Here is a 12,787-nt window from a genome sequence, read left to right as displayed (position 1 = left end):
CATACAATGGTCGAGAATTGGTGTTCACGAGGAACAAGCTCGAAATCTTGTGCATAAGTGAGTTGTGGAATCTGAGAAAAATGCAATTTGGAGAATATGCAATGGTTGACCTCGAGCAACTCGAAATCATGAATTGTCCACATCTGGAGACCCTCCCAGAAGATATCCGGTCTACGTACAATCTGAAGAAGTTTAGAATGGTAACAACCAAACACATTGCAACAAAGATCAGAAATTCAGACCTAGTCTCCAAAATAGTGGAAGTGGATATCAGTCCATAGTTTAAAGTTGATACTATGTATCTATTTAAATGGCTTGTTGATACGGATGTCACTTCACCTACACCACATCCAACAACAACCACAAGCTCGCACACGAGTGTACCGATGAGGGCAAAGGGGTCTGATGTTTGGCCAGAGGAAAGACATGGTGGAGATGTGTTCAAGCAGTGGACATGGATGGTAAGAAGAGAAAGATCAGGATTAAAACGAGTGCACAAAATTTACTTTACCATTTCTCCAGTTTAACTATTATTATTGATACTTTTAATTTTATAATTTTTATAAAAATGAAAGCTTAATTTGTTAGTTTTCTCTTGTTTACAAATGTTGAAATGTATTTGTACTATTAGTATTAAATAAATGGAAAAATTGTCATTTAAATCATAATTTTTGGTGAAATTGACCAAAAGTCAAACAAAAATAATGATTTAAGACAAAGAACACCTATTTTTTACTACTCCCTCCGTCCCGGATAATTCGGGTCACTTTGACCGGGCTCGGGTTTTAAGAATTGTAATGAAAAGTAGGTTGAAAAAGTTAGTGGGATGTGGATCCTACCTTTATATATTAGTTTTATAATAAAATGTGAGTAGAAATGAGTTAGTGGAATATGAGGTCCACTACCAAAAATGGTAAAAGTGAAATGGAACAAATTATGTGAGACGGACCGAAATGGAAAACTGGGACGAATTATCCGGGACGGAGGGAGTATATCATAAATTGATTACGTAGAATTAGGGATGACAATGGGCCGGATCTGTACCAGATCATGCTAGGACCTAATCCAAATCCCAATATTTTGCAAAGGTTCGAATCACCAGATTCAATTGGTCCAAAAAATGAGATTTAGATAGTCTCATAAGATTGCCATTATCCATGAATATGTACGTACAAATGAACTGTGAACACCATAAAATTAAAAATAGATCAATAATAACACTACAATCCATAAAAATTAAAGAGCAAATTGGCAGAGAAAAAGTAGTAATTGTGAAGTTTGGTCAGTTTATGGTCAATCCCATAGGCCATAACTTTCATTAATAGCTGATTACGTATATCATAATTTTAAACATTAACTTCATCTTATATTATATTTTTCAAACATAAATCAATGTTTTTTATCGTCTCCCTAAATTTCAAGCTCTAGAGTACATATTACTCCCTCCGTCCCAGATAATTCGGGTCACTTTGACCGGGCACGAATTTTAAGAATTGTAATGAAAAGTGGGTTGAAAAAGTTAGTGGAATGTGAGTCCTACCTTTATATATTGGTTTTTATAATAAAATGTGAGTAGGAATGAGTTAGTGGAATATGGGGTCCACTACCAAAAATGGTAAAAGTGAAATGAGACAAATTATGTGGGACTGGCCGAAATGGAAAACTGGGACGAATTATCTGGGACGGAGGGAGTAATTATTTTTCATTTTAAAAAATAATAAAGATTTGAATTTAATAAAGAAAATTAAAATCCACATATAGATTTGAATGGTTTTGTTAATTTAATAAGGAAATTAAATTCCACATATATATTTATAGATATATTGGTCCCATAAGAGGAGGCGCCCTTTCCACTTCACTTTGAAATTCCAATCGCCACCGCTTGCCGCCGTCCCGCAGCCGAGCCCTAGAACCCCTCCGCCGCGCTCAGCCATCGTGTGCTTAGGTAAGTCATCATTCTACATGATCGAAACCTTTGTTTTTAGCAAAACTAACAAAAAACAGCCGCAGCTAATTGTTCTTGTTTAGATAATTATGATTATGAATTATGATAAAAATAATTTTCCTATAAATTAATAAACTTTAGCCCAGTATACTAATGAACTACTTATCTTTTTAATTTTGAAACCCAATTATTTTGTTCTGATTTTGCATTCCATCAAGATTTTGGCGCTAACATAGTTTAATGACTCGTGTACATGGCATTATCGTACGTCAAACGATGTTATGATTTAGGTTCATTCGTTGAATTATGTTTTACATTAATCTATATTGGAATCAAAATCTTGATTGTTTGCAAAATCAGAACAATGAATAGGTTTAATAATTTATAGGTATATTTTAAAGCTGACGTGCAAATCCAGAATCTAGCAAAAATTTAGGAATTTACAAGCAAAAGTTTGGAATTCTATATTGGAATCAAAATCTAGATTGTTTGCAAAAGTTTAATATTTTAGGAATCAAAGTTTAATTAAAATTCTATGACCAAACATGCTCTTACTATATGAATCCATTTATAGCCATATTTTGTAAAAAGATATGGTCTCAATAAATTTCAGTAGTTTCCTTATTGTTTTCATCCTCCTTTTTTAACTGTCATTAAATTTTTTTCATATGAAGAAGCAATAAAAATGTCGGATGCCAAAGAAGTGAAGTTCTCACTCAAAGTGATGGTAAACAAAGAGAAAACTAAGGTTTTATTTGCAGAATCCGGCAGCGATTTTGTAGATGTTTTGTTAAGCTTCTTGACACTGCCCTTGGGAAGCATTGTGAAAGTTCTAAAGAAACACTATGGAGACGAGACGCCTATCATCGGATGCCTAAACAATATCTACAATAGCGTCGTGAATCTTGATAGTTCCGATTTTTGGACAGAGGGTGCTAAGCTGAGTCTCCTCAATCCAAAGAGTTCATTTGATTTATCAACATATAAAAGAGTAAAGCTTGAAATAAGTGATTGTCTGCCGGAATTTTTCTATTGTAAGAAGTGTCGTAGTAATACATTTTGGAGTAAAAGCATATACTATGATAAAAGTAGTTGCAAAATGTGTGGTAGTAAGAAAATGGTAAGAGCTGTAGGTTCAAAGGTGGGACTAGGTGGATTTTTCACCGATGAAACAACAACTTTTGTCATCACGGATGATTTGCAGATAGTGCCTAATGCGATTGGGCTCGTGCAAACGATCAACATTCTCAACATCACAGGAATAGAAAGTGCAGAGCAACTGAATGTAGCTCTCGGGCTCGATGAGGTGAGTCTTGATCTTGATCTTGCATTTGAGTTAGATAACTTTGTTCAAGTTTTTGTTCACTTGTTGATATATTTCTTGTTAGATTATGGATTTGCTTAGAGCATCGATGATTTCACACACGCCGTTGTCAGACCTCTTGCTCGATAAAACGAAGCCGATGAACTTTGTGACATTAGAAGCTGAATCTAGGATTTCACTAACCAGGATTAAAAAGGAAGACATTCCCAACTCCGAGAAGATGATATTGAAGGCCACAGTACTCAAGTCGACAAATAAGTTATTTTTTGTTCAAGCAAAGAAAGATTTCATAGAGTTCCTGTTTAGTTTGCTCATCATCCCACTGGGAGGAGTCGAGTTCCTTCTTGGAAGCAAGTCTTCTATCAAGAGTATTGACAACTTGTACAAGAGTGTGTCCGATCATATCGATGATGAGTATTTCAAGACTTGTCTTGTCAAGGACAAGTTACGTGTAACATCTCGGAATTTAAAACCCTAATTTTAGAACCCTAGAATTTATTAGTGATGACGTGGAGTCGTGAATGCATTTATTGCATGTGATGCTATGGCCGAGTTGAGTCTAGGGTTTGCGTTGAAAGTTTGAAAAGTCAAACTTATTGATTTTATGATGTGGCATGTGATTTATTAAATTATGAGATTTATGTGGTAAATTAATTGTCTAAGGGTGAGTGAGAATATTAGAGAAATTTTCCATAAATACTTGTCATCCTAATTCTTGTGTTTTCGACCCCCCTTGAAATTTTGGAGAAGGAATTCTATTTTTTTTTCCGGATTTAATTTAATTCTTGTGATATTTATCCAAATTAAATCCAAGACCCAAATATTTCCTTTTGAAGAGAGAAAAATTGAGCCCCTTTGTTTCTTGGTGATTTTCGAAAATCACCTATTATGGGAAAGAAGGAATTATTTTATTTTAGTTAATCCCTTATTTGATTTCCTTCCATACCTAGAATTAAATTATTCTACCAAATCTTTCCATACTTCAAGAGATCTTGTCTTACCTTATTCTAGGCAATATTAAAAAAATCCATGCCTTATTTAATAGGCATGGGACGCCTATTTCCATCCCAAGTTGGGAGAATCCTTATTTTTATTTTGCTCCGTGATATTTTATTCTACTCCGAAAATTATACCAAAACAAAATCATGGCTAATTGGAGAGCCTAATTTTCGAAACCTATGGGATTTTCCCTAGGATCTATTTTTGTTAATTCTTCTTCCCTGCTTCACAATATTTATTTATTTAATTGTGGAGGATAGAATCTTACCAAATATTTTAAAGATCTCATTGGACTCTATAAATAAGAACCAAAACCCCTAACCCTAGCCCCATAATTTTCGAAACCCCCTCCCCTCACTCTCTCAAATTTTCTTCTTCCACACACCAATATTTTGTCATCCTTTGAGAAGAATTTAGAGTTTGAACGCCAAGATTCTTGAAGAACCAAGTCTCTACTTTGTTTCTACCGATTGTTTTTCTCTAAAAAGGTATTTTGTTTATGAGTTCTTCTTATTCTTCTTCTACTTCTTCTTTTTCTTCTTTCTAACCGATTAATCGGTCTTCTTGAACCCTCATGCATCTTGGTTGAGTGAAAGTGGGATAAAAGGGATGTGGGAATATGTTCATGTGTGTGTGTGTGTGTGGCGTGAGTGTGTGTGTGGTGTGCGTGTATGTGTGTGTTGTTGTGTTGTGTGTGTTTGATGGCTAAATAATCTTGTGAGATAAACATGATCTTGATTAATTAGTAATGATAAGATAAATCAATGAAAAAGGGAAAAGAAGTATTGAGACATGCATGAGTAAGAGTAGTATTGAACCTAATTTGTGATATGTGCCTATGTGATTAAAAGGTGAAACTTTGGTTGCGAAGCCGGATAACGGAAAAGCGAAACTACTTGAAAACTAAGCAATCGAGGTGGGCTTTACTCTAAAAACTCTCTTTTATTTTATCAAAATGTTGTTTGGTGTTATAAGGGTGGTTTAACTGTTATGTCATGCCTATGTTTGTTTTAATGTGATGTTGGATATGCTTATACGAATTCGGGTGAGTATGGGCCGCAAGCCCTACCAGGCTGTGTACACGATGGGAGCGGGAGCCGTCCTTGCTAGTCAGCCGGTCTCGTGGGTGAAAAGTGTGGCCACACTTTCGTCGCACCATGGAATGTTGTGATTGTTATTTTGATGAGAAAATGGGGGATTATTTTGACTGGCCAGTCTATGAAAATATATTTTGTGATACTCGTGATATTTTTTCTTTCATAACTGCTTAAAACTCGAGTTCACTTGGTAAGGGTGGCATAACTTATAAAACGTTTTGGCAATGAGCTCACTGAGTATTTCAAAATACTCAGCCCTGCATGTGTTTTCCTTATGTGCAGGTTGAATGATGGCGAGTGGTGGCGGGTGTTGAGCTTGTTAATTAATTAAGATGGTGGTTATGAACTTCAAGCATAGTTGTGTCTTCATACATAGCTATTCTTTCTCTTGGTCGTCTTCCGCTGAATTTTGATACACTTACGAATTTGTTTTGGAATATTGGCATCTTGCCTTCGGTTTGAGACCTTAGCCTTTTCTTGTGATTTTGTCTTGGATATTTCGTCGTACTCTTCAGATGTTTTGATCGTTATTTATGACACCTTCCTTCTTCTTTCATATTCCTAGGTTAAGTTATTGCTTTAAATACTCTGATACTTCTTTCAAATCTTTTGGTCAACACTCTTTGAATGAAACCTCAGCCTATGTTTACTTCTTTGGAGTCTGTTTGGGTTGCAGTCGCCGCATTTATTGTACCCTAGGAGGGTGGGCTGTTACAGTTGGTATCAGAGCCTCAGTTCTTTCCGCTCAGAACCCAAAAGTCTTTTCGAAAATCTAAGTTGTCTTTGAAATCCTTTGTTAATAAACTGAATACGGAAGGCTCAACACCGCGACTCGTCTTGTTCAACCACGAAGAAAGAGGTACAAATATTTCTACGATTGAAACTTTATGCTCTTGGAAATTTTGGTTGAAAGTGTTATTTTGTGAGAAGCATGCCTTAAGTGTTGAGAATATTGTTGTGCTTGTGAAGCAATGCTTCTTAAATGATGATTCTTAGGAGTTTGGAAATAATATGCTTGTGAAGCGATGCTTCTTAAATGATGAACCCTAGGAGTGTGGAAATATTACGAATGTGAAGCGATGCTTCTTGAATGGTGAATTGTTGAATGTTGTATGAGAACTTGTGAAAACTTTGAAATGCGAATGTGATTGCATGAGATTATGTTGAAATGTTGCGATGCCTAGACTTGGACTTTTGAACCTAGCATGCTCTAGCTATACGATCACAGCGCTTGTACCAACAATAGAAACGTGGAATGACTAGTATAAGGCCGTTAGTGTATATGGGGATTCGACGAAACGCGAATGGAAACCACACGAATAGTTATCTTAAGGACGAGAACCTCGGACGCGACGCTTTGAACCATCACCTTTTGACTTTTATACACTTTCGCAACACCATTTGAGATCACACACTTTCCATTCTTTTCCACCTTTTGTGACGGTGCTGACTTGTTCCTTTCCCCTTTTTGTAGATGGTTCAACCCTATCACGCTCTTATACGTCACCGCTACGCCAAGAATATGAACTTTCCGGTAGAACGCTATAGGGAGCTGGAATGGGACGGAAACCAGTTCCTCTTGAACTTCGTCAACGATTTCTACGGTCATTGGCTGGACGCTTACGCGTACGGAACTACCCATCACGAGGGAATCATGCGACTTATCCATATACTACCTTCCCCTTGGAGCGAGTGGACCGCTCAAGCCTCGGTATCCTACACTTGGTTTAGCCCGCCCAAATACACGCCTCGAGGAGACTTCGTCGGCCTAATAGGAGTCTTACTTCCGGTCATGTCTGCCGCCGTTGACGGACCTCCAGTCCATCCGCCAATGCAAAGGTATTCGCCAGGAGCAGCACGTCAAATGAAGTATCGCGATGATGAGGAGCCGCACGTTGCTCGCGTTCCCCGTAGAAGGACCCTTAGGATGCGCGTTTCGGCCCCTTGAAGGATCATAGGATGCTCACTTCGATTCCTTCACCCCTAAGCAACGAGAAGAAAGACGAGGAGATGGGATCGTCCGAGAGAGTAGAGAGTTCGAGCGCGGAGAGTGTCGGAGAGTCGGGAGAACCCGAAGAGGACGAGGGCGGAGATGTCTAGTGTCCGAATAGAAATTTTGTTTTCCTTTCCCCATGTTTTTGAATTCTAGAATTTCTATTTACGTTGTTATTTTCTTCCGCGATTGTATCGCTCTTTTCCATTCATTGTACCAAGACCTATTGAGACCACTTTTTGAAATTTAATGGGGAATTCGTACCTTTCATTCTATTATCTGGCGAAGAGCCGTCTTCACTCTTTTCTATCCTTATCGCATAAATATACTTGCTCGTTAAGATCTTAGTGTGCAACGATGCAGAGAAGATGATCTGTGTGACGCATCAGCTGACTGGATCCGCCGATTTCTGGTGGGATACCAAGCTAAAGACCATGCCCCAGGATCGCATAGACGAGATGACTTGGGAAGAATTCAAGACTGAAGTTTACGACAAATACGTACCCAAGAGTTACCGCAAGGCGAAAGCCGCCGAGTTTCACAACCTCACCCAGGGACGTCTGTCCGTAACCGAGTACGACCGCGACACTTTGTGACATGACCCGTTATGCACCTGAACAGACCGACACCGATGAGAAGCTGGCCGATAAGTTTCGTGAGGGCCTTAGGCACGAGATTAGGATGGCATTGGCAGTCCGTGGAACCCTTACGTACGCCGAGGCGTTAGCCCTCGCACTCGATGTAGAGGCAGCAATGCCAAAGGAGAGGAGCACGGGGAACACCGCCATGACCTTACCCCCGCCACGTCCTAACCATGATAAGAGGAGATGGGAGGAGAGTAGGACTCACTATGACAATAAACGATACCGCCCTGCTCAAAATAGGCCGCCGTACGGAGGAGGACAAACTTCGTTCAATACGAGAAGCGACCCCCGTGCCAGACCACCACAGTGTAACGTTTGCGCCAAGTACCATTTCGGGCAGTGTAGAGGACCGAACTCGAATAGGTGCTTCAACTGTGGAGGGAACGGTCATTTCTCTAGGGAGTGTCCGAGTAGGAACGTAGGAACCGGGTCGAGGCAGAACCATCAGAGTTTCCGTCAGCAGCCGAGGGCGCCACCTACAGGCTCGGGAGCAAACCAGAATCAGCCACTGCGGCTGCAGCAACCTGTCCACCCAAGACTTCCCGCCCCGGCTAGAGCGTACGCCATTAGTCAGAAGCAGCCCACGATTGAGCAAGGAAAGCCCGAGAGTGGAAATCTAGCAGGTATAGGCGAAATCCTCAATACCCCTATTGTTGTTTTGTTTGACACGGGCGCATCTCATTCGTTCATCTCTGAGTTATGTGTGCATACCTTAAGCTTGCCTACTAGCAAGTCTGAACATAGGATGATGGTGTCCTCACAAGTAGGAGGGATAGTAGAGATTTCTCGTTTTTGCACGAACATAGAAATCACGCTAGGAGAGCTTAAACTAGTTGCCTACGATCTGCGCGAGTTATGGCGATGAGAGACGTTGACGTAATCTTAGGAATGGATTGGTTAACCGTGAACTTTGCGACGATTCGCTGTAAGGAGAGGCTGATAACCCTACAAGCCCCGGATATGGAACCCGCCGTGTATCACGGAATCTCGATGAACCGACAAATCGCTATAGTCTCCACGTTACAAGCCACCGCCATGTTAAAGAAAGGACGCCCGACCTACCTTGTCTATCTTCACGGAGAAGAGAAGGAGGAAGCGAGGCTTGAAGACGTTGCTTTCGCACGAGATTTTCCGGACGTTTTTCCCGAGGAGTTACCTGGACCGCCGCCCGATAGGCAGTTAGAGTTTACGATCGATCTCGAACCTGGAGCCGCACCCGTATCGAAGGCACCATACCGCATGGCGCCTAAGGAGTTAGAGGAATTAAAGATTCAGCTACAAGAGCTCATGGATTTAGGTTTCGTTAGGCCCAGTGTTTCGCCATGGGGCGCACCGGTGCTCTTCGTTAAGAAGAAAGACGGGTCAATGAGAATGTGTATCGACTATAGAGAGTTGAACAAATTGACCCTCAAGAATAAATACCCTTTGCCGAGGATAGACCCTGTTCGACCAACTCCGAGGAGCCGGAGTGTTCTCTAAGATGGATTTGAAGTCCGGATACCACCAGCTGAAAGTGCGAAAGGAGGATATCCCCAAAACCGCATTCCGTATCAGATATGGTCACTATGAGTTCGTCGTGATGCCGTTCGGTCTGACGAATGCCCCAGCCGTGTTTATGGACTTGATGAACCGAGTTTTCCACCCGTACCTAGATACGTTCGTCTTAGTATTCCTAGATGATATCTTAGTCTACTCGAAGGACGAGAAGGAGCACGCAGAGCACCTGCGAATCGCGCTGGAGACGTTGAGGAAGGAGAAGCTGTACGCCAAATTCAGCAAGTGTGAATTCTGGCTGAAGGAAGTCAACTTTTTAGGGCACATCGTGTCAGCAGAAGGAATCCGAGTGGACCCCGCCAAGGTCGAGGCGGTGCAACTGTGGAAGTCGCCGTCGACGCCAAACGAGATTCGGAGTTTCCTGGGTTTGGCAGGATACTACCAAAGGTTCATAGAAGGATTCTCTAAGATAGCGAGACCAATGACCCAGCAGCTCAAGAAAGGAATCAAGGTGAACTGGACGCCGGAGTGTGAAGTGAGCTTCCAACTTTTGAAGGAGAAACGGACCACCGCACCAGTGTTAGCTGTGCCAAAGCTTGGAGTGAACTACGTAGTTTACACCGACGCTTCGAAAGTCGGATTAGGATGCGTGTTGATGCAGAACAACAAGGTGATCGCTTACGCGTCACGACAGTTGAAACCGCACGAGTTGAACTACCTCACCCACGATTTAGAGTTAGCCGCAGTAGTGCATGCCCTAAAGATTTGGAGGCACCATCTCTACGGAGTTAGGTGTGAAATCTTTACGGGTCATAAGAGCTTGAAGTACTTTTTCGAGCAAAAGGACCTGAACATGCGACAACGGAGATGGCTCGAGCTAGTGAAGGACTACGATTGTGGCATCAACTATCACCCCGGCAAGGCAAACGTAGTAGCAGATGCTTTAAGCCGTAGAGACCATTCGCAACTCGCCGTTTTTCTGACATAAGAGAAAGGCTTAGTACGAGAGTTGAGTAAGTTGCGGATAAAAGTAGTTAGGACACCCGAAACCGTAGAAGGCCGAATCTCCGCGTTAGTAGTAGAACCTGATCTAAGAACGAGGATCGTTGCAACACAACGACTAGATGTGAGATTAGAGGAGATTCGAGTCGAAGTGAGAACCGGTGAATCCGGAAATTTTAGTGAGGCTTCCGACAACGCACTCACCTTTGAAGGGAGACTGTGCGTGCCGAACGACGAGGGACTTAGGAACGAGATCATGAGCGAAGCCCACGAAACCCCATACACTGCTCACCCCGGGAGCACAAAGATGTACCAGGATCTGAAGAAGTCCTTTTGGTGGAACGGCATGAAGAGAGTTGTTGCAACTTTCGTGGAGCGCTGCTTAGCCTGCCAACAGGTGAAAGCCCTACACCAACGACCGTACGGGAAGCTACAACCGCTCGAGATCCCCGAGTGGAAATGGGAGCACGTCGCTATGGACTTCGTGACGGCATTGCCGAAGACCCTCAAAGGGAACACCGCGATCTGGGTGATCATAGATCGACTTACCAAGAGTGCGCATTTCATACCAATCCCCGTAACCCATGGATCGGATAGGCTAGCTCGGAACGTCTGATCGTGACCCGAAGTTTACCTCGAAATTTTGGATTAGCCTACAACGCGAGCTTGGAACACGCTTAAACTTTAGCATCGCTTTTCACCCCCAGTCCGATGGACAATCCGAAAGAACGATACAAACTCTCGAGGATATGCTAAGAGCCGTGGTGCTCGACCGAGGCGGAAGTTGGGAGACCGCACTCCCTTTGATCGAGTTCGCCTAAAACAACAGCTTTCAAGCAACGATCGGCATGGCGCCATATGAAGCACTTTATGGGAGAAAGTGTAGATCTCCGCTCTACTGGGATAAAGTTGGCGAACAAAGAGCGCTTGGACTCGATGTAGTCGAAGAAATGGTCGAAATCGTTCGACAGATCCGCGCGCGAATGAAAGAAGCTCAGGACAGACAGAAGTCGTACGCCGACATTCGACGGACGGACTTACAGTTCCACGCTGGTGATAAAGTTTTCCTCAAAGTATCCCCGTCGAAAGGGATAACGCGTTTTGGAGTTAAAGGCAAACTGAAACCGCGTTTTATAGGGCCGTATGAAATTCTAGAAGGAGTAGGACCCGTAGCTTATCGTTTAGCGTTGCCGCCCAGCCTTGGGAATGTGCACAACGTTTTTTCATGTGTCGCAATTGCGAAAATACGTGTTCGATCCGAAGCATGTGATTTATTACGAGGATATTGCTGTGAGCCCGGATCTGAGCTACGAGGAGCAACCCCAGTTAGTCTTAGATCGAAAGGTCCAAACCTTGTATTATTGTTTCATTCATCCACAAATATTTCATATCCATAGCCACAAGCGTAGATGAAATTCTCGATGCTGTGCAGGCTTTAAGCATATTGAAAGCTTCTCTAACATCGAATTCTGCTTTGATCAACGGCCTGCTGAATCACATATCAAGCAAGCAATCAAAGCAAGAAAGGTGAGTCCAATCACAAGGTCTTTTATAAGCAGTTTGGTCCTTGCATTTTCTACTCTTTTTGTAACATCTCGGAATTTAGAACCCTAATTTTAGAGCCCTAGAATTTATTGTTGATGACGTGGAGTCGTGAATGCATTTATTGCATGTGATGCTATGGCCAAAGTGAATCTAGGGTTTTGCGTTGAAAGTTTGAAAAGTCAAACTTATTAATTTCATGATGTGGCATGTGACTTATTAAATTATGAGATTATGTGGTAAATTAATTGTCTAAGGGTGAGTGAGAATATTAGAGAAATTTTCCATAAATGCTTGTCACCCTAATTCTTGAGATTTTCGACCCCCTTGAATTTTTGAGGAAGAAATTCTATTTTTCCGGATTTAATTTAATTCTTGGGATATTTATCCAAATTAAATCCAAGACCCAAATATTTCCTTTTGAAGAGAGAAAAATCGAGCCCCTTTGTTTCTTGGTGATTTTCGAAAATCACCTATTGTGGGAAGGAAGGAATTATTTTATTTTAGTTAATCCCTTACTTGATTTCCTTCCATACCTAGAATTCAATTATTCTACCAAATCTTTCCATACTTCAAGAGATTTTGCCTTACTTTATTCTAGGCAATATTTAAAGAAAACCATGCCTTATTTAAATAGGCATAGGGACGCCTATTACCATCCCGAGTTGGGAGAATCCTTATTTTATTTTGCTCCGTGATATTTTATTCTACTCCGTAAAATATACCAAAACAAAGCCTTGGCTATTT

Source organism: Salvia hispanica, chromosome 6, assembly GCF_023119035.1.
Source record: "Salvia hispanica cultivar TCC Black 2014 chromosome 6, UniMelb_Shisp_WGS_1.0, whole genome shotgun sequence".
Classification (NCBI taxonomy): Eukaryota; Viridiplantae; Streptophyta; class Magnoliopsida; order Lamiales; family Lamiaceae; genus Salvia; species Salvia hispanica.
Note: the sequence above shows the minus strand (reverse complement) of the source record.